Genomic DNA, 20688 nt, shown 5'->3' on the forward strand with positions numbered 1-20688 from the left:
GGTTTCTTTGGAAAGTTGAATCTGCATTTTTCTCTAGAGTTAAACGTTTGCTTGTTTGTAGGCCTTATACTAAGGCTGTATATTGATGCTGTGACAATGTTGTCGTAAGAATGTGAAATGAATAAATATCAGAACAAGAGGCTTTTGTGCAATAGCCAAAAGATAATGCGCTTTTACTGTAGCCTAGTTTGCGAGGTGGAAAACGAGAGGAAATAGGCTAATAGCTTTTAAAATGTCCATTTAAATTGTAGCCTAATATAATGCACTGTTCTAGCCTGGTAAACCAGACCCTGGAATCTTTCAGATTAAGGGTCTGGCCACGAGTAATGAAAATGGCCCAATTCGAGGGGTGGCACCAAGCATGCATTTGAAACTCTCACTGCACGCAGTTGGATAACGCTACGACCAATCACAACAATTCACCAGTGTCAGTCATCAGTGTAGCTCGCCTTTGTCCCGTCTACACCGATTTGATTGGTCCCTCTCGTTCGAGAGATAGAAGAAATTTGGATCATTGCTCGTGGCCAGAGTATCTTGCGGGCACAATTCAAATTGTGCTCTCGCGAGAACTCTGGATTTCCAGGGTAGCACTGTTGAGTGTTTTAAATCCGAAATAATAAGGAATGTGAGGAGGCTGCTATTAACTTTAAAGAGTGCATCTACAATCGAAACTATCTACACCCTATATGACGCAAATTGAATAGCCATGCCCAGTACACGTCTGGTTTAGTTGACAGCATGGTAACTAGATTTTAATCGGTCAACGGAAGCAGCTGTCCGTTAATGTTTGTGCTGATTCATGTCCCTTGCATTTTGCAACTGCGAGGTCCATAGCAGGCGCCCCACAGAAATGTTTCATTTTGCGAGTGAGATGCACGCTGTCCCCTCTGCGAGGCATTCGCCCAGTTTCAGAGCCATTCTAGGGCCGTGACTGTGGTAAACAAACTATCCTAATAGACAACTGATAGCTTCCCTGGTTAAATGGTATAAGCTAGGCCTATACCACAACATACATTGTACTGGCGACCCAAATAAAATCTGCAACCCACCCAGTCGCAACCCAGTCTTTGGGAACCAATGCAATACCCAATAATTACGTTGCTAATCATTGCTATTTCTCTTACCAGTGTCTGTCTTCAAAAAAATCTGGAAGCTTGGCACAATTGGCAACATCCTTCTCCAATGCCTTCCTTTCTTTTTTTGGCCTGTTCAGTCTCTCTTGGCCTCTTTATACCATCCATCCTCCCTGACGCTTATCGCTACAGTAGGGCCGGCCGGCTATTGGTTAAAATTGGAGGAAACTTTTGCTTCTCATTTGTATCCCTTCTGTTGCTAAGGAGGCAAAATGGTGATTCTATTTTAAGGATAATTTAAGTATTACTTTTGTCACAATTATTTCTCTTAAGTTTGCCTTAGGAGAAATAAAACAAGCAAAAGATGAGACACAAAGCAATAAGACAAATAGGAGTCACATAAGAGATATTAGTTTGAGAAGCAGGAGAAGTACAGGAGATCTCTTATATGTTTGAGTGTAGTCTCACTTACAACTTGTTTCTCCTTAGGAGAAATAATAGAGCAGATGGAGTCACATAAGAGATATTAGTTTGAGAAGCAGGAGAAATACGGGAGATCTCTTATATGTTTGAGTGTAGTCTCATTTACAACTTGTTTCTCCTTAGGAGAAATAATAGAGCAAACGAGGAGACATTGCAATGAGAAACTGTTGAGAAGTAGGAGTTACAATTGAGATATCAGTTTGAGGGTCAAAAAATAGGGCACTCCATAGCATTTCAAACTTTTATTTTATAAAACAAAGCAAAACAGTTGTACTTTAAAAATGGACTTTAAGCAATGGGAGCTTGCACAGTTGCACTTTAAAATGGACTTCAAGCAATGGAAGCATGTTAATGCCTTGATATGTTCTTTTTAAAAATTGTGTATTCTTATTTTTTATTTTTTTTGTGTTTGTGAGTGTGTATGTGAGTATTATTTTTAAAAGATGCACAAGCAAATTGCATTGTACGGACCAACTGCACAATGACAATTTAAGTCTATCTATAAATCATACAACATCTGAAAATAGTTTAGTTCAGAGTCCTGATGTCAAAAAAGTAATTTGTGCAATTTTTTTTGTCATCTGGGAGCTGGCTCCATAGTCAGAACGCATAACAACTAAATGCAGCATTGCCTTGTTTAGTTCTGATAGTGGGTTTCAACAGGAACATTTCTTCTGTGATCAGTGAGGCTTAAGTGATGAGTATTGCTGGAACATGTCACACAGTCTCATTGAAGGGCAAATCTGATGTAAACTGATTCAAAGCCTTGTTGTTCGAGCTCACCAGGCACTGTCCAAAGGACAAAGAACAATAAAATGTGTTATAACCTAGACAAGTTATGGACAAGAAAGTAAAGCTGACTCAATATGGCAAAAAAGCCTTCGGTATCTTCTTTCCATTACAGGGTTTCCCCAGGTTTGACCACCCCAAATAAGACTTTTTTTTAAGACCACTTACATGAAAATTAAGACCTACATCACACCCATTATGCGGTTGTAAAACACCAGATCAAATCCATAATGACAATTAAAACAACACTTCCCCATGATGTGCTGTCCTCTCCTTTCGACTGATTATGTTGATTCATTGCTGCCGGTGCGAAAACCCAAAGTTTTGTTTGCGCATATCCTAAGAAATTAGACTAGTGTAGTTGCCACGATACCAAAATTATTGTTTCGATACCGATACCACATCAAGAATTGCGATTTCGATACTTCTTCGATAATTCTTAAAAAATTTATTTGATTTGGGGGCCCAGACCACCTTGACATCATCAGTAATATTGAATATAGTGTTATCATTCACACCAGTGGGCATCCTAGATTCTGCTTGACTCTTTCCACAAACACGGAAAATTATGGCTTATTTCATATGTTTCTATTTCATATACCTTCGAATTCATATAAAGTGTACAGTTAATGTATAGTATTTTTTAATCTGCATAATTGCTATTAATCTGCTTAATTGATAAACATATTTAGTCATTTGAATACTTAATATTTATTTTTAAACTATTACACCTAGGCAAATTTGTGGTGTGTAGGCCTAGGTGTAATTGAGTGTTTGGAGGAGGCACTAGAAGCATGCCTTGTGCACACAAACAAGAACATGGTCATTCTTAAAAGTATTGATACTAATAAAATTAGGTATTGTGACAACTGCTAATAGCTATTGCGACACTTTTGTAGTATCGGTGCACCGTGCAACACTAAATTAGACGATCTCTGACGTTAATCAACCCCCTGTTGAATTTTCACATTGTTGTTGTTTTTTCCTAGCCTAGAAATCTAGACGCACCCTAGCGGCGGCAAATTCATTTGCTCAGCCTGTACGTCTAGTATCAAACCATAGGGATTTCTATTGGCTGACGCCGTGGACGTCATCCAATCACAGCACTCTATTTTGTTAGAGAGTCTTAAGGCGGGCTTAACAGGATGGCGACAGTCCTGCGACAGTGAACAACAAGGAAGGTGGCTATGGCAAACGAAGAGCGGTTGTTTGAATCGGCGTTGGCGTCAACTTTGGAGGAGTTGGACTTGTGCTTTTCTTTGAAAGTTGAGCAACACAATGCACTTAAGTCATTACTTTCGAAGAAGGATGTATTTGCCGTTTTGCCGACCGGATACGGATATGGTCGTAGCGCTGGCCTATTGCATGCCTAGGCAGTTTGAAAGACAATTCTCTGCCCGCCCCTGGGATTAAGCGAGGTGAATGGCTCGATTCCAGACTATACATTTCAATGATATAGGATGGCCCGCCAAGCTAGTTTTTTTCCCCCATTTCACCTTGCTTGCAGGCCAGTATAATTAAAATTGAAGACCTTCGTTTAAAAAATTAAGACTTTGGCAACGGAATTTAAGACTTTTTCAGACCTTAATTAAGGAACATGACATTTAAGACCGCTTAAAGACTTGTAAGACCCCGCGGCTACCCTGCATTATGTCAGGAATACCAAAAGTACTTCTATTCGGCTCTGGGCTATACTTCCCTGTCCACAACTCAGAATTGGCTGTGCCACATTTTCTTTTTCCTATGAACAGCACACAGTGATTTCCAACAAGAGCTATGGATCAATTCATACCGGATTTGTCCTTTAAGTGATTTGTAAACAAGGAGTGCTTTAGGGTCAATCCGGTAAATCAAAGACAATGACTCAATATTACATCTAAATTAGCCCAAAACATTTAGCTCTGATCACTCAAGAGACACTGACAATTGTCAAGAACAAAAACAAAATACAGAAAATACAGTATACACCAGGGGTATTCAATTAATCTTCAGCGAGGTCGTTACAGAAAATTTCCTCAAGCAAAGGTCCGGAGCATCATAATGTTTAGGCTATGTATATGTATGTATGTATAATATATATACAGGGGCGGAGCCAGAGGGGTGGCTCCGGGTGGCACAGGCCACCCTTGAGATTCGATTGGCCACCCCAAATCCTAGTCTACGATTGGCCATTAACATGGTGTAAGGCGGGACCTTTCTTGATGCACTTGCAGCAGTGTAAAGTGTCAGACGTCAGAAATGTAAGTGGCAAACACACTTGCCTTTATTGGCCTGCGGCACAATTGAACTGCGGAACGAAAGGTTTCCCCGATCAGGAAATACTCCTTAATACGCAACTTTGTGTAGGCTTAACAGAGGTAGCCTAAATATCGTGCCTATGACGATGACAGCTTTAAAAAAAAAAAACATTTATTTCACTTGTCTCGCTGGATTGAAGGCAGAATGTGGGCTGTTGTGCAAATAGCCGAGCGGTCCAATCCTGGCCTCAACCGGAAAACCGGATTTTTATTTTATTTAGTTGGAAAAAAATGGCATCATATTTTGTATCAAAATACTTTATAGGTTTGTAGTAAAAATAGTGCCAAATTATTTTGGTAAAACCAATAACCTACTTTTGGTGATGTGATTATAAAAGTGCAAAACAATAAATGCAGCACTGGTGCTGACTTGTAATTTGCCCAGAGTTGTGATCAGAATATTGAGATTCAGGAAGATAAGTTTCTTGAGAACTTTAGTCATCCAATTCAAACACATGGAAGTCATCCAATTCAAATACATGGAACCGGTTATGTGGTTGCCCTGCAAGAAGTTGCACCATGTGCAACGTGCACAATGTTTGCACACATCCACAATACACTCCTTCATACCAACCTCAAGTTTCTTGAGAACTTTAAAGTTCTCAAGAAACTGATGATTAATCATCTAATCCAGTGGTTCTTAACTGGTCTGGCTTTGGGACCCACAATTTCCCATGTTCATGAAGTCACGACCCATATATTTTTTATAGCGTTCAAGACAACAGATTTGGTGAGATACATGCTAAGAAAGGCGAAGTGCCTGTAGGCCTATTTGTTTGGAACATGCTGTTTGGCATTACATTTGTGAAGTCTCCAACTCCTGGTGTCACCTTAAAGTACTTGACAGGTCTGTCTTTGACAGGTGTACTTTATTATGAGGTATTTTCACTCATGTTCCAGCAATTGTGAACATCGCACACTTTGGATTCTGCACCATTTGGTCTCAATTTAAGTCTATTTGAAATGGGCGATTTCTTCTTTTTTTTTAACCACAAGCTCCGCGACCCACCCAGAACGGTTCCGCGACCCACTTTTGGGTCCCGACCCACCAGTTAAGAACCACTGATCTAATCGGAAGACATGGAACCGGTTATGGTTGCCCTGCAACAAGTTACCCCACGTGAAAATTTAATTAATAATTTGCCCAGACTTGTTGTGATCATAATATTGAGATTCAGGAAGATGAAATTGCTCACATACACAATACACTCCTTCATACCAACCTCAAGTTTCTTGAGAAAATAAACAAATAGACAAAAAAGCAGGTCAAATTATTGTAACAGCTACAAAAATAGATGGCCATAGAGTGGGGGAAATGTCTTGGATGAGTATATTTTGTATATCTTCATTTACAGTAATATAATAAAATTGAGTATATTTTAATGTCCCCATGATAGAATTTGTTTTAGAACAGCATAGCCCAGTGACAGACAACTTAGATAATTAACTTTAATATGTTTGTATTAAATTTTATTCAAATACAAAGACATTTTATGTGAGAGTAAGGTATTTGGGTTTTTTTGTCCTTCAATTTATGAGTATGGTGTTTGCATCTGGTTTCCCTAATGTATTTGTGCTAATTTCACATCTTGAGCCTGTTTCTGTTTATCTGGATGTTTTGCCTCATGCCACCCTTGAATCAGTGCCTTACTAGTGCCACCCTTGTTAAAAATGTCTAGAATCGCCACTGTGTATATATAATATTAGGATGGATGGATGGAGCCTAGTTGTAGATAGATAGATAGATAGTGTCACGACTCCACGAAACCCCTTGCTCACCTCATCACAGCAACCACAACAGCAATCATCAATCAGATCCAATTCCCCTGTTTTCTAATTGGTTCCATGATCCACTTACCCTCATCTGCATTCCAATTATCCTCCACACCTGAAGGCCACTCCCCAGCTGAACTGAATCCTCGTTAGCCAAGCTATTTAAGTTGGACTCAAACTTGCATTCTCTGTCTGGTCTCGTTGGAAGACGCCGCGTTTCTCTGTTACTCCAGAGCTATCATTGTTTATATGCATTTTGGTTTTTGTTTGCTGAAATCTCCTTGTTTTGAATGTCCAAGTTTGCGGAGAGAATTAAAGACCTTCGACTTCACGATACTTACCTGCCTCCGATCTCCTCCTGTGTCAGACGTAACAGAAGACCAGACCAAGCATGGAGCCTTCAACAACCCAGCAAGCAAATGCCTTCCAGGTGTTGGAGGAAGAATTCCGAAGGCAGAATTCAGTCACTGTGCCAATGGAGGTTCCTGTGCCAGTTCCCGCTCTCGCGCCAGCTCCTGTTCCGGTCAACGCTCCAGCGCAAGCTCCCAATCCCGCACCACAGCTTCCTCAGCTCATCCATGCTGCTCCTGTTGCCAACCCAGCGACCTACTCCGGGTTTCCAGAAAGCTGTAAGGGATTTCTTCTCCAATGTTCACTGATGTTTGAGATGCAGCCAGCTCGGTATCCCACCGAGAGGTCCAAGATGGCCTACATCATCTCCCTCCTGTCGGGCAGAGCACTTCAGTGGGCCGAGACCATCTGGAATACCCCAGGCCCAGTCACCACTACCGCTCAGCGCTTCATGGATCACGTCAAAGAAGTCTTCAGTCTTCCTGATGGTGATTCGTCCCTGCAGGCCCGACTGTACGCCCTTCGACAGGGAAGACGGCCCATTACTGAGTATGCCCTGCAGTTCCGAACACTGGCCGCAGCAAGCGAATGGAACGAAGTGGCCCTCATCAGTGTTCCGACAAGGCCTGAATCCCTTCCTACGCCTTCATCTGGCTGCGTATGATGACACCATTGGTCTTGAGCGGTTCATCCAACTCGCAATTCGAGTCTCTCATAGGAGAGAGAGCTGCTTTCTGGGTCCTGGAAGGTCCGCCATCGCCATTGCGCCGTCCGTGAACAGCCTGGAGCAATCAGAAGAAGCCATGGAGGTGGATACCATTCGACTGTCCCCCACAGAGAGACGCCGGCGCATGGAGAACCAGCTCTGCCTCTACTGTGGAGAGAAGGGTCACATGATCTCACACTGTCCAACTAGACCTCCAAGACTCATGGTGAGCGCAGTCTCTTCTCCTGGCATTCATTTAAAGCCGTTGATGATCTCTGCCCAGCTTTGCATGTCTGACTTAACCCACCTAGTTCATGCCCTCCTCGATTCCGGCTCAGCGGGGAACTTCATCTCCGGCGCACTCTGCAACCAGCTCCAGATCCCTCGGGTCCAATGCTCCACCTCCTTCACCGTGCAATCAGTAATGGGAAAACCTCTCTCTACCAGGCAAGTGACCTCACAGACATCCTCCCTCCAACTTAGGCTAGGGGCCTTGCATGTCGAAGACATCTGCTTCCATGTCCTAGAGGAATCCCAGATTGATCTAGTGTTAGGGAGACCATGGCTGACGGTACATGCCCCCATAGTGTCCTGGGCCTCCAGTGAGATCCTGCGCTGGGGTGAAGCCTGCCAAGACCGCTGCTTTCCGCAGCTCCCTCTCACTAGAGTAGTCCCTCTATGTGCAACGTCAGTGGAAAGCCCAAATCAAAACCACCAATTCCAGATCCCCTCACACTACTCTGGGTTCCAAGATGTGTTCAGCCCACAACGTGCCACTGCGCTCCCCCCACATCGTCCCTGGGACTGTGCAATAGATCTTATCCCCGGACAACCCCTGCCGAACGGGAAAATCTACCCACTCTCTCTCCCAGAGCAGGCAGCCATGGAAACCTACATCGAGGAGTCACTGCGCCAAGGCTACATCCAACCTTCAAAGTCCCCAGCTGCCTCGCCATTCTTCTTCATTTCAAAGAAGGATGGAGGTCTACGGCCCTGTGTGGACTACAGAATCCTGAACAAGGCCACCGTCAAGTTCCGCTATCCTCTACCCTTGATGCTGGCTGCCTTGGAGTCCCTCCAAGGAGCCACAATCTTCTCCAAATTAGATCTCAGGAGTGCCTATAACCTAGTGCGCATCCGAAAGGGAGATGAGTGGAAAACGGCATTTGTTACGCCCACTGGCCACTATGAGTACAAGGTAATGCCATATGGCCTAGCCAATGCGCCATCCGTGTTCCAGGGGTTCATGAATGAAATATTCAGAGATTTCCTCCACAAATTCGTCATCGTGTACATTGACGACATTTGATCCATTCCCCAGACCTGCCCAGCCACACCCACCACGTCACCCAAGTTCTCACCAGACTCCGAGAACACCAGTTGTTCCTCAAAGCAGAGAAATGTCAGTTTCACCAGTCCACCACCCAGTTCTTGGGCTACAACATCCACTCCCAGGGAGTAAGCATGGATCAAGACAAGGTCCGAGCGGTCCAATCCTGGCCTCAACCGGAAACAATCAAGCGGCTCCAGAGATTCCTTGGATTCGCCAACTTCTACAGACTGTTCATTCACAACTTCAGCCAACTAGCTACTCCGCTCACTTCCCTCTTACGCAACAAGCCCAAACGCCTGATATGGAACCCCGCCGCTACACACGCCTTCCTCCATCTCCAGAATGCCTTCACAACTGCTCCTCTGCTGTGCCACCCAGATCCGGAACTTCCATTCACAGTAGAAGTGGATGCCTCAACTACTGGGGTGGGAGCCGTTCTGTCACAACCACATGGTGAGCCGCCCCGTCGCCGTCCCTGTGCGTTCTTTTCAAAGAAGATGAGTCCTGCTGAGAGCAATTACGATATCGGAAATGGAGAACTCTTGGCCATCAAGCTGGCACTAGAGGAGTGGTGCCACTGGCTCGAAGGAGCAAAGTTCCCCTTTACTGTGCTCGCCGACCATAAAAACCTGCAATACCTACGTGAAGAGGTTAAACCTGCCAGGCCAGATGGGCTCTCTTATTCACTAGATTCCAATTCACCATCCGATATCGCCCCGGCACTCTCAATGGTCGTGCAGACGCTCTCTCCCGTGTTCACTCTCCAGCAAATGCACCAGAAGAACCAGAGAAAATCCTGCCACCCAGTGCAATAGTGAGCCCCATCCAGTGGACCCTGGATGAAGAAATCCGTGAAGCCTCAGTAACCGACCCGGCACCAACCAACACTCCTGCCAACCGGACCTATGGTCCGCAAACTATCCGGCCTTCCCTCCTCACCTCTGCACACTACATACCAGGCACCGGACATCCCGGCGTAAGCGCTACACTGACCCTTCTCCGTGACAGATACTGGTGGCCTGGTATGTCAAGAGATGTCCAACAGTTTGTTCGCAGCTGTGCTGATTGCGCCATGGCAAAGACCCCTCGTCACCTGCCGACAGGGAAACTAGTTCCTCTGCCAATTCCACACAGACCCTGGACACATCTTGGCATAGATTATGCCACTGACCTGCCTTCCTCCAATGGCCACACAAGCATCCTGGTGGTGGTAGACCGCTTCTCGAAGGCATGTAAATTGATCCCCATGAAAGGAGTCCCAACAGCACAGGAGACAGCTGAAGCCCTCTTCACTCGGGTCTTCCGGAACTTTGGATTGCCAGAGGACATCGTTTCGGATCGAGGCCCCCAGTTCATATCCAGGTTTTGGCGTGCTTTCCTTCGTCTACTGGGGGTGACTGTGAGTTTGTCATCCGGCTACCATCCCCAGACCAACGGACGAACCGAGCGCAAAATACAAGAGGTATGTCGCTTTCTCCGCACATACTGCCAGCGCCACCCCACAAGCTGGAGTCAATTCCTACCCTGGGCGGAATATGCCCAGAATTCCCTCCGGCAACCCTCCACAGGATTGACACCATTCCAGTGTGTGTGCTCGGCCATCAACCGCCCATGTCTCCATGGTCAGGGGAATCCTCGGAAGTCCCTGCAGTCAACCAGTGGTTCAGAGAGAGTGAGAGTGTGGGCCCGAGCCCACTGTCAACTGCAAAGGGCTCTCCGACGCCGCTGCTATTATGCTGACGCCCGCCGAACACAGGCCCCTGTCTACATCGTGGGGCAGAAGGTGTGGCTCTCCACACGGGACCTTCGGATGCGGCACTCCTGCAAGAAACTCAGACCTAAATATATAGGCCCCTTCGTAATCTCCCACCAGATCAACCCTGTTACTTACCGTCTCCAACTCCCACCTGAGTATAAGATTCACCCAGTGTTTCATGTGTCTCTGTTGAAACCATGTTACTCACCTGACTCTTTGTCCTCTACAGACCCTGGGGTTGCTGTGCCTCCATCGCCACTCCTGGACGAGGGTCCCATCTATGCTGTCCGCCAGATTCTTAAATCCCGGCGCCGCGTGGTCGCCTCGAGTACCTGGTTGACTGGGACGGGTGTGGGCCAGAAGAACGCTCCTGGGTTCGTCGCCATGACATCTTGGACCCCACCCTGCTCGAAGAATTCCATAGTGCTCACCCCAGTCAACCTGCGCTGCGTCCCCGTGGTCGGCCACCTCGCCGGGCACCCTCGTCCATGGAGATGGTGGCTGGAGGGGGTACTGTCACGACTCCACGAAACCCCTTGCTCACCTCATCACAGCAATCATCAATCAGATCCAATTCCCCTGTTTTCTAATTGGTTCCATGATCCACTTACCCTCATCTGCATTCCAATTATCCTCCACACCTGAAGGCCACTCCCCAGCTGAACTGAATCCTCGTTAGCCAAGCTATTTAAGTTGGACTCAAACTTGCATTCTCTGTCTGGTCTCGTTGGAAGACGCCGTGTTTTTTCTGTTACTCCAGAGCTATCGTTGTTTATATGCATTTTGGGTTTTGTTTGCTGAAATCTCCTTGTTTTGAATGTCCAAGTTTGCGGAGAGAATTAAAGACCTTCGACTTCACGATACTTACCTGCCTCCGATCTCCTCCTGTGTCAGACGTAATAGATAGATAGATAGATAGATAGATAGATAGATAGATAGATAGATACTTTATTGATCCCCAAGGGGAAATTCAAGAAGATTGTAGGCCTAGGCCTAATGTTTAATGTGAAATAAAATAAGTAGCCTAAAAGGCAACATTCGAAATGAGGAGAAATAAGGCAAGCTAAGAGTGATTGGGGAGAAAAGCCTTGGCTATTTTAAAGATCTTAACGTGAACTTAAAATAAAATTTGAGCTGAGACAAGGCTGGTTCCTTGAACCCATTAATCAGCAAGTTTAATTTAATTGGTTTAGTTTTTTTTTATGTTGACTGGAAACCCAGGAACATCACGTTGTTGGGCAGTGAATGATCCACCGCAATCTAGTTAAGCCAACATGCAATCATATTGCCTTCTTAAATCGTAAAATATTCTGTGGTCTCAGTTCACTGTTGAATGGGCCTAGCCTACCCTATGCTTGCTCAATATGCTTTGTCTAGTAGAGGTGCTTCAAATTGGCGCTTTTAAAAATCGCCTGTCTCAGAATAGAAGAGGTCCAGGGCAATTCTGCGCAAAACTGTCACATCCATATTTAGCCTAGTTGGCGTTACGGACGTGACAGTTTTGCGTGGTATTGCCCCCGTATCGTTATATAAATCTCTGTTCTCGCTGTCTAGCTTCCTCCTCTTTGAGCAATCGATGATTTGAAAATAACTTACTTATCGTTAACTTAGATATCCATCTGATTGTTTCTCGTCCCGTCTCCTCTCCTCGCTCGTTTCAGGCTATCAGTCTCTTCCCCATAGTAGGCTACTTTACTCACTGACTCGACTTTATCAGAATTCACAGATTTCACTGGCTGAGTAGCAGCAAGCGAAATGATGGTTCCTGAAGTAAATGCTGTTATCCTAACCAACGAAACATTTAGCGCAGCTTTGAAATCTTACGTGAAAATCTAAATTAGGCTATTATGGTCTGGGTCCGGATAGGATCACGTCACGGTCCGGACTCGGATCGCGGTCCGCCATTTGGTGATCCCTGGTATACACCATACAACAAATATTGTTGGTGAGTTAATCATTTTGGCCATGTCATTTTTTTTTACTTTTGAAGCATGTTCAGCCCATCTGTAAAATATCTTCATAAAACCTAGTGGAAATTTCGCCTCTATCATTTCTATGACAATGTGATTTTGTAGCTTTCGTAGCTACACAGTTTGATGTTAACTGTATAAAGGTTGAATAATATTAGTGCAATAGAGGCCTACCCTTTATAAAAAGCCCACCAATAATGCTCACCACAATTGGAAATAATTTAAAATAAGAGAAAATTACCCCAGCTTCATGGATGTTTTGGAACCTCCAGCCCTCGTAACAAAAGCCTTCTTGACCTTTGCAGATTCCACAGCGATTCCATCCGCAGAGCGTTCCACAGTGCATAACGTAGGCTGCAAATAAAAAGCAAAATCAATCTATCAGTGTGGTAATAATAGCTCTGAAACTGACAGTTTCAGTCATTGATTTTGATTAGCTGAAACGTGTTCCTTTCTGTTGTAATTCCCAAGTTACACAAAGTTACACAAGGTTACACATCCTTGTGTACACATCCCTACGCAAAGAAAGTTGTTACAAGCTGTGGCCAATGTTCCACTTACCATTGTGTGACAGTCTACATGAACTATTTATTGGTGTAGGGGTGTCTTTATAAAACCATCAACTGTGCATAAGTTAAGACAACCAGAGGAATACAATAAAACATCTGTTGGAAATTGATCTTAATGCCTCAATTAAAAAATGAGGAAAAAATCCAACCTTTAAACACACCAATATTCTTTGTGAATGAACCAGGTATCGTAAATTAATAAATGTTATTCCTTAAAATACAGGGGGCATAAGTAAGGAACCCCCCATGTTAAAATCCCATAGAGGCAGGCAGATTTTTATTTTTAAAGGCCAGTTATTGAATGGACTCAGGATACTATGCATCCTGATAAAGTCCCCTTGGCCTTTGTAATTAAAAGATAGATAGATAGCCCCACATCACATACCCTTCACCATACCTAGATATATCATGGTTTTCTTTCAGTTAGGCTAATAGCTGGTTTGATTTGCATGCTACAGATTCTATTAATTGCAAAAGAAATGTTGACTGGTAAGTTATTCATGACTGCAGATGCTGACTTGCCTATTTCTCGATCCCTCGACCGCAGCAACGCTACTTCCTAGTTTACCTGGGTTACAAGAATGCCCTTTCACTCCTGTTACAATATGCTGTAATTTATAGCAGGTTAAACAAAAGTGAGAACATATTGTGGGGAAAAATATACTTACCATTTTGGTACGCTGTTTGTTCAGCAATTTGATCTGATGGTCTAGCGTAGTCTTCCAATGTTTCAAGAAGCTGCCGGCCTCTTTTCAGTGGAATTGAGCTGGAACCAGTTTAAACCAGTGGCAATAACGTTAGCTTCGTCATCTTGACTGACATCCCAAAGACATTTTAAAATTCCGTGCATTTTGGCTACAGCATGGCTTAACACCATTCAAAACATACAGACTAAAGCTGTATAAGGCAAAGTAAGCTAGCAACGTTAAATTGTCTAACGTTAGCTTTATATACAAGCGGCACAGCCAGTGATGCAACTTACAAGTAGCTAACATTTAACTAGCTAGCTAACTTTATGTGCTGCTTCGTCAGGTTGTTCAATGATATATTGAGTCTAAAAATATGCAAGAACGTTAGCAAATTACCAAAATGTTAATGTACCTTCTCTGAGTTTTTCGTGGTGGCAAGTTCTGCACAATCCTTCATAACCACACACCGTTTCACTTGGTTTCACTGGGCGCCAAATCTAGACTGCATTTTCTGGTAGGAGTCTTCTGCACGCGAGTTTGTCACGTCCGACCATCATAGGCCTCTGGAGTCTAACTTGATTTCTCTAACTTGCTAACAAGTCGCAAGTTAGCTCTGGGCAGACATGTGGACTCGAGTCGGCATGACTTGCGACTCGACTTGGACTTGAATACTATTCACTCAAGACTTGACTCGGACTTTGCCTCTTTAACTTGTAATGACTTGACAGGTCTCGAGTCAAAAAATGAATTTCCTGATCGTGGACCAGTCACCCCAGAGATGCTTTCACCTCGCAACGAAAAAAACAAAATACACATAGTGGACACAAACAGGCAGAGCACAGTGATCAGTGCTGCTGTTACCACCACGCATCACGCACTGTGTGTAGGGCACCAAGAGACAGAGGAAGGACCAATAATAAATAAATATTAGCTTTACTGCAAACTGATTTGCATTTTTGTTAGAGAACGTTTACAATGTCAAAATGTATCAACAGCATGTTACATAAGGATGATCCAACTTGAACGTATGCTAGCGGCCTACTCCATTTAATTGAGAACGCGTCTCAGCGCGCACGAAAGGGAGAGAAACGTGGGCCTAAGAAGGGAAATCATGAAGGAAATAAAGACGAGATTAGAGGAAATTGCGGATTTATCCGGTACTCACTACTGTTATAAACTGTGAGAGCCAGGGCACTTTGACAGGCTGCAAATGGACAAGAATATGAAGAGTTGTCTTTGCTTTTGTGTAATGGAACTGGTGAGTCTTGAAGTCTTCAATAATTCGTTTACATGAAGCACATGATATTATGCCGATTGAAACGCATTCCACGTAGCTAGGTGGCTACTGGCTATACCAGGCTCATAATTCACTTTTAATTGCAAACAGAAAATGTTTAGCAAGCATCATGTCATTACATGCTTTTATTTCCAAAGGAATGAAAGCTGTTTGTGCCAACTTAATATCATGCGTATCGTTGTTAATATTGCGCTATACATGTGGCACAAACAATGTTAGAGTTTGTGGACTAGGCTAGCCATAGCTATATTTGAATGGAGCTGGTAAAAAAACATCATTAGCAGAACAGTGGCATACAATGGGCTTAAAGTGACAGTGCACCTTTTACAAATGAGTTAAACAGCATCACATGTATAGTATTTAAGAAATGAATACTTTAAAACAAAATTAAACCTAACATAGTGTGGCCTAACATAGTGAAATGCCATCAGTCAAATTAGTACTCATCCTTACAGTGGACACCGCAATTTGGAAAAACAATATAATTTTGCTGCTATGAGTGTCTTGTAGCTATCCGTTTCGTACAGACTACTCAGGTATGCTCATGCGTATATTTCACAGGTATGCGCATGCATATATCGTAAAGGATTATACGATAAAACATATTTTAATCTGTATTTATAAAAAAAAAAATACTGTAGATTAGATTGATGTGTTAAAATTATGATCGATAGTCTAATAATGGCATTATTAAAAGAGTACCTGATGACTTGTTCAGGACTTGAAAAAGATTGGGACTTGGACTTGGACTCGACTTGGCTTTGAGGTGACTTGGACTTGGACTCGACTTGCCCTTCTCTGTCTTTACTTGGGACTTGACTTGGACTTGACTGCTAAGACTTGGGACTTACTTGTGACTTGCCAAACAGTGACTTGGTCCCACCTCTGGCTCTGGGGTAGCAAAAATCAAATTGTGCCGCCTTCACGTACCATTGATTATAATATCTACTCAAAGGTTGAGGACAAAAGTGCGTTCAGGAAAACGTCTGTGTCTCCGATTTCGTCTTCTCCCTGCGCGAGAATTTAACAGGTGATCTCCTTATATGGGCATAGATGGTAGCTTTTTTGTAGGCGAACTTCAGAGGTCTGTCAGAGCATCATGTGTGGTGGTCACATCACATGGTTAGGCCTACTGTTTGCAAATGTGAACTTGAAAATATGTGCAATTAAAACAAATAAGCCAATGAAAATCATTTGAGAATTGTTGTACAACAGCTAGAGTTCTTACAGATAAGACTAATTTATAAAACAAATAGGTCTGGATGAGCATTACATTAGTTCACTTAGAGAGCTCTCTGATGGATAAGCCTGAGTAAAATATGAGATATATAAATTGAGCAAGTCTGAGTATTGTATAAGCCTTTGCTGAGATCTCTTTTGTAAATCAAAAAAGGACTAAACTGAGATGACTAGAATGAGAACGGTTCAAGCTTGTGAAGAGATCTCTTTTACAGAACTGATGGAGCCTAATCTGAGATTTACCAAAAAGATCTGAAATGAGAATTGCATGAGTTTACAGAGAGAGCTCTCTGGTGGATCAGCCTGAGTAAAATATGAGATGTATAAATTAGACAACACTGAGCATTATTTAAAATATTGATGAGATCTCATTTGTATATTAAAGGGAGTCTACACTGAGATAACTTAACTCTTTTGCTCCAGAGACAAACCTGAGAAGTGGGAGACAAAAGCAATAATCTCATTTTTATATCACTGTGATCTCATTATTGTCTAGGAGAAACAATTGAGAAAGAGAGGAGCTCTCATTTTAACATTTTCTTTCCTCTGGGAAGGTGTTTGAGTCATGACTCACTCGGATCTTTCACCCGTGTCTTTAAATTAACCCATGAGTCGCGAGTCTCTAGTATCATTAACACGGATCAGTTGAGTCCTACTACAATTCAATCTAAAACGATAAACAGCGCCACTCACAAACCTCTTGCAACGTTAGCTAGCCTCCTAGCCCTAGCCATCGTAGCTGCCAAAAATGTAACAATTTCGTAGGCAACCACAACTCCACAAATCAACTCAAGCGACTGAGTGAGCAGCCAGTCTGAGATAAATGGTTAACTTCCCGCAGAGCCGGAAACATTGCAGACTCACAGACCATGGGACTCAGATTGGAGCGGCTGAGTAGCAATCCGGGTTACGGTACCGATCCACTTGCACGACACTTCATTTTGTTGTGTCGCATAGATGTCGCGCTGCATCCCCACGTTCAGTCGTGTGTGGGCGTTTTGTTTAAAATGTCAGTTACCAGCTCATACTCAGTTCGTTTTAACGTATTATAAGTGTTTTTCCACAAATGGACCACAATTTTAGGCATGTACTTAACAGTATACAACACATTAATAGCCTAAACAAACTATGCAAGCCATTTGGAAATCTTGTTTTATTTAAACTACTCAATGCAATCTCAAATCCTCACCAGAAACACCAACAGTCAATATATTCATCCAAATCCTAGTTTCGTTTGTTTTATGGACTACTAGGTGGTCGTGGAAGAGATCGTTAAAACATTATTTGTCTTGTAAGCGGAACCAAAGTTTCACAGGCACCGTTGTGGTAGAACAAAGGACCTACAACCTCATCCTTTCATTGGAGAGTCGCCTCGCGTTCAACGGAATCATTTGCATAAAGATGGGCCTCGGCCAGCTTCTTTGTCGCGCTACATAATTTCAAATGCAGCGCTGCCTTCCCGGGATGCTTTGCGGGCGCGTTAAAGTCGCTTGACGTCACCCATAGGACTAGAGTGGAATGCGACATGACAAAATGAAGTGTCGTGCAAGTGGATCGGTACCGTTACGGTTTTGACTACTATTGGTAGGCCTTTCTGAGAAAACCTTTTGGAAAAGACGGGCTATATGGACCCAACCAACTCTTTGGGAGGGGAGAACTCCCTCACATGGTAGGCTACAACCCATGCAGAGGCTGTGGTGTCGGGTAAATAAGTAAATACCATGCATTTTGTCCAATAGCACACCACTAACATTTTAGTCCTGTCTCGTCTCGTCAACGAAAACGAAACCTACATTTCCTCATAGTTTTTATTATCAAAGATCTATTTTTAGCTCGTCAACGTCTCGTCTTAGTCATGGAAAAAAGGTTGTTTACGAACATTTTTTGTCATATTTTTCATAACGAAATGAACACTGCCCCTGGGCTATATGTCCACTTAACACACCATTTTAACGCAGCTTGGGAGGGACATAAATACTTTTAGCCTACAGAACAAGCAGCTGGCTCATGTGACGTGAACATTGGCTACCTTATGCATTATCACTATACTACCCTACATGGAGACATATCTCACGTTAACAATGGAGAAAACATAACAACGGCTATTATTTGTGCGAATGGGTCAACTTTTGGTGAAGGGAGATGCTGATCACTAATTCATTTCTTTGCGCAACAGCCCATGTTCTGCGTTCACTCCAGTGAGACAAGTGAAATTTGCCAGGCTATTTGCTACGATATTTACCTGCTATGCCTTCTGTTTTCATGGACATTACAGGAATCCACGTCATTCGTTTATCGTTGCTTCAATCCAACCCACGTTATCTCCAGAGTTTGTTAGTTTTTCATTCAGTTTCAGCCTCTCCTCTAGCTCCTCTACACACTCATTGGAATTTATTAAGCTTTGTTACATTTTGTTAAACTTTAGAAGAGATGACAAGGGGGCCTCTGCATGGATGTCATTGTAAAGCAGTGCGATGTGCTCAATTAGGCTATAGCTCCAGAGTAGGCTATGACTGATGCCGCGAATACGGACACGGCCGTTTAATATTATTGATTATCATTATTAGGAGGCCCCTCATTGGTCGAGGCCCCTGGGCTGAAGCCCAGGTAAGCCCCTGCATTAAGGTGCCAGTGCTCAGCTAATGTTATAGGCTATACAATTTCCCCTCTTAAAGACAAGCTGGTGTAGCTTATTAGACTAGGCTACTATTAAAATGCACCGACGGTAGCCTTGGCTATGTGTAAAGTGAGCTATCGCATGATTTCATGCACGTAAGTTCATGCATGTGTCAAGTTCGCACAGGGCCTCGCACCCCCTTGCGACGACCCTGCAGCTCCTCCGAAGACAGCGAGGAAAAAGTTAAAATACGCGATAAACCCGGGAAAAGTTGTTTGTTTCGGTCCCGGTGATTATTTGTGAAATTGTGCAAACGACAGCCTTTTCAAGGCATTTCAAGGATGGAGTCGTAGCATGCAAGCTCCCAAATTGACCCATTAGCCAACAGAAGGCATCAATAAATTGTTGGGACTGGGGAGGGTCATGCGTTTTTTCTCAATCACTTTGGAGGGTCATAGAAAAATTTCTTGCTGGCGAGGGAGGGTCACGTCTTTTTTGACTAACGCTCCCAAAACTCCTCCGGTAGCCCCTTAAATAAATAACGAACAGTCCCTAATTGATTATAGCATGTAGGCCTACACCAGCAATTGTTGAACATTTACCTGTACAGGACATTGACAGTAGTCCAGCCTAACAAGCAGATGTTGCCAAAGACATCAAAAGACGCAATTAATCAGAAATAAATAATGTAATCTGCATCGCTTTATTTAACAAACTGCAAGCAACAAGAGGGTTGAGTTCGCTGTGAGGCCAAACCCAAGAGCAGAGCCTATCAAGGCACTCGATAGGCTATGGTAACGAGCTGTGTGCGCCTGGAAAGACAATAGAAGATGCTTTCTGAATAGCACAGCGAAGACGGCTCTGGTCATCCCATACCCTTCCCCCACTTCCTGTAGCCTACCAAGCATATTTTATGTGAATGAAAATATGTGACCTGACAGACAGGGACGTCAGGATGCATAAAAATATGTATCTATACAGTAAATCTGGCTTACTGTGGTCCACAGCTCTGCCCAAGGGGTGTTTCCTATGTTTTACCTTACATTTGTAATATCTCCTTTGCACAATGCTGTAAAAGCTTTGGCCTTCTTGATATTGTAACACTGTATCTGTCAACAAGTTCTGTTGTTGTACAGTAAAAACTTAGATAGATAGATAGATACTTTATTGATCCCAAGGGGAAATTCAAGGGGAAATTAGAAAATAGATTTGCTTTCTTGTGCATTTTTCCTTAGAAAATACTTGTACAGTAAAAAGTCATATTGCCAACATAACAAAGCAGTTTTGCTATCTTACACATAAACATATAAACAATGGTGTAAGGACTTGGTGGTGTAAGGACTGTAATCAAGTCAGTGTAATGGATGCTCTCTCCAGTACTGTAGACTTGCAGGCTTGGACACATGAGACAACACTAGACAATATAAACTGTGAGTGCTAGTAGGAGTCAAAGGAGCAGATGAAATGTCCCGGTGCATACAGGCCTGGACCTGCAAGCCAATTTCATACATAGTATATTGCACTCTATTGCAGCACTTTTATAAGGTCAGTGTAACTGGTGTTTTGAGACACACAGTCCCAGGCCGGAGATAAATGAGCAGACTTGAGAATATAGGAGCCAGACGGGCGTGCAAGCGTTGAGAATATGACCCTGAGACACTAGCATTAGGTGGGGGGACTGACAGGTGGGCAGTGTGGTTGACGTAACTACTGATAAAGTATATGGTAGGAGCAGGCTTCACTCAG

The sequence above is a fragment of the Alosa sapidissima genome, chromosome 3, assembly GCF_018492685.1.
Source record: "Alosa sapidissima isolate fAloSap1 chromosome 3, fAloSap1.pri, whole genome shotgun sequence".
NCBI classification, from domain to species: domain Eukaryota; kingdom Metazoa; phylum Chordata; class Actinopteri; order Clupeiformes; family Clupeidae; genus Alosa; species Alosa sapidissima.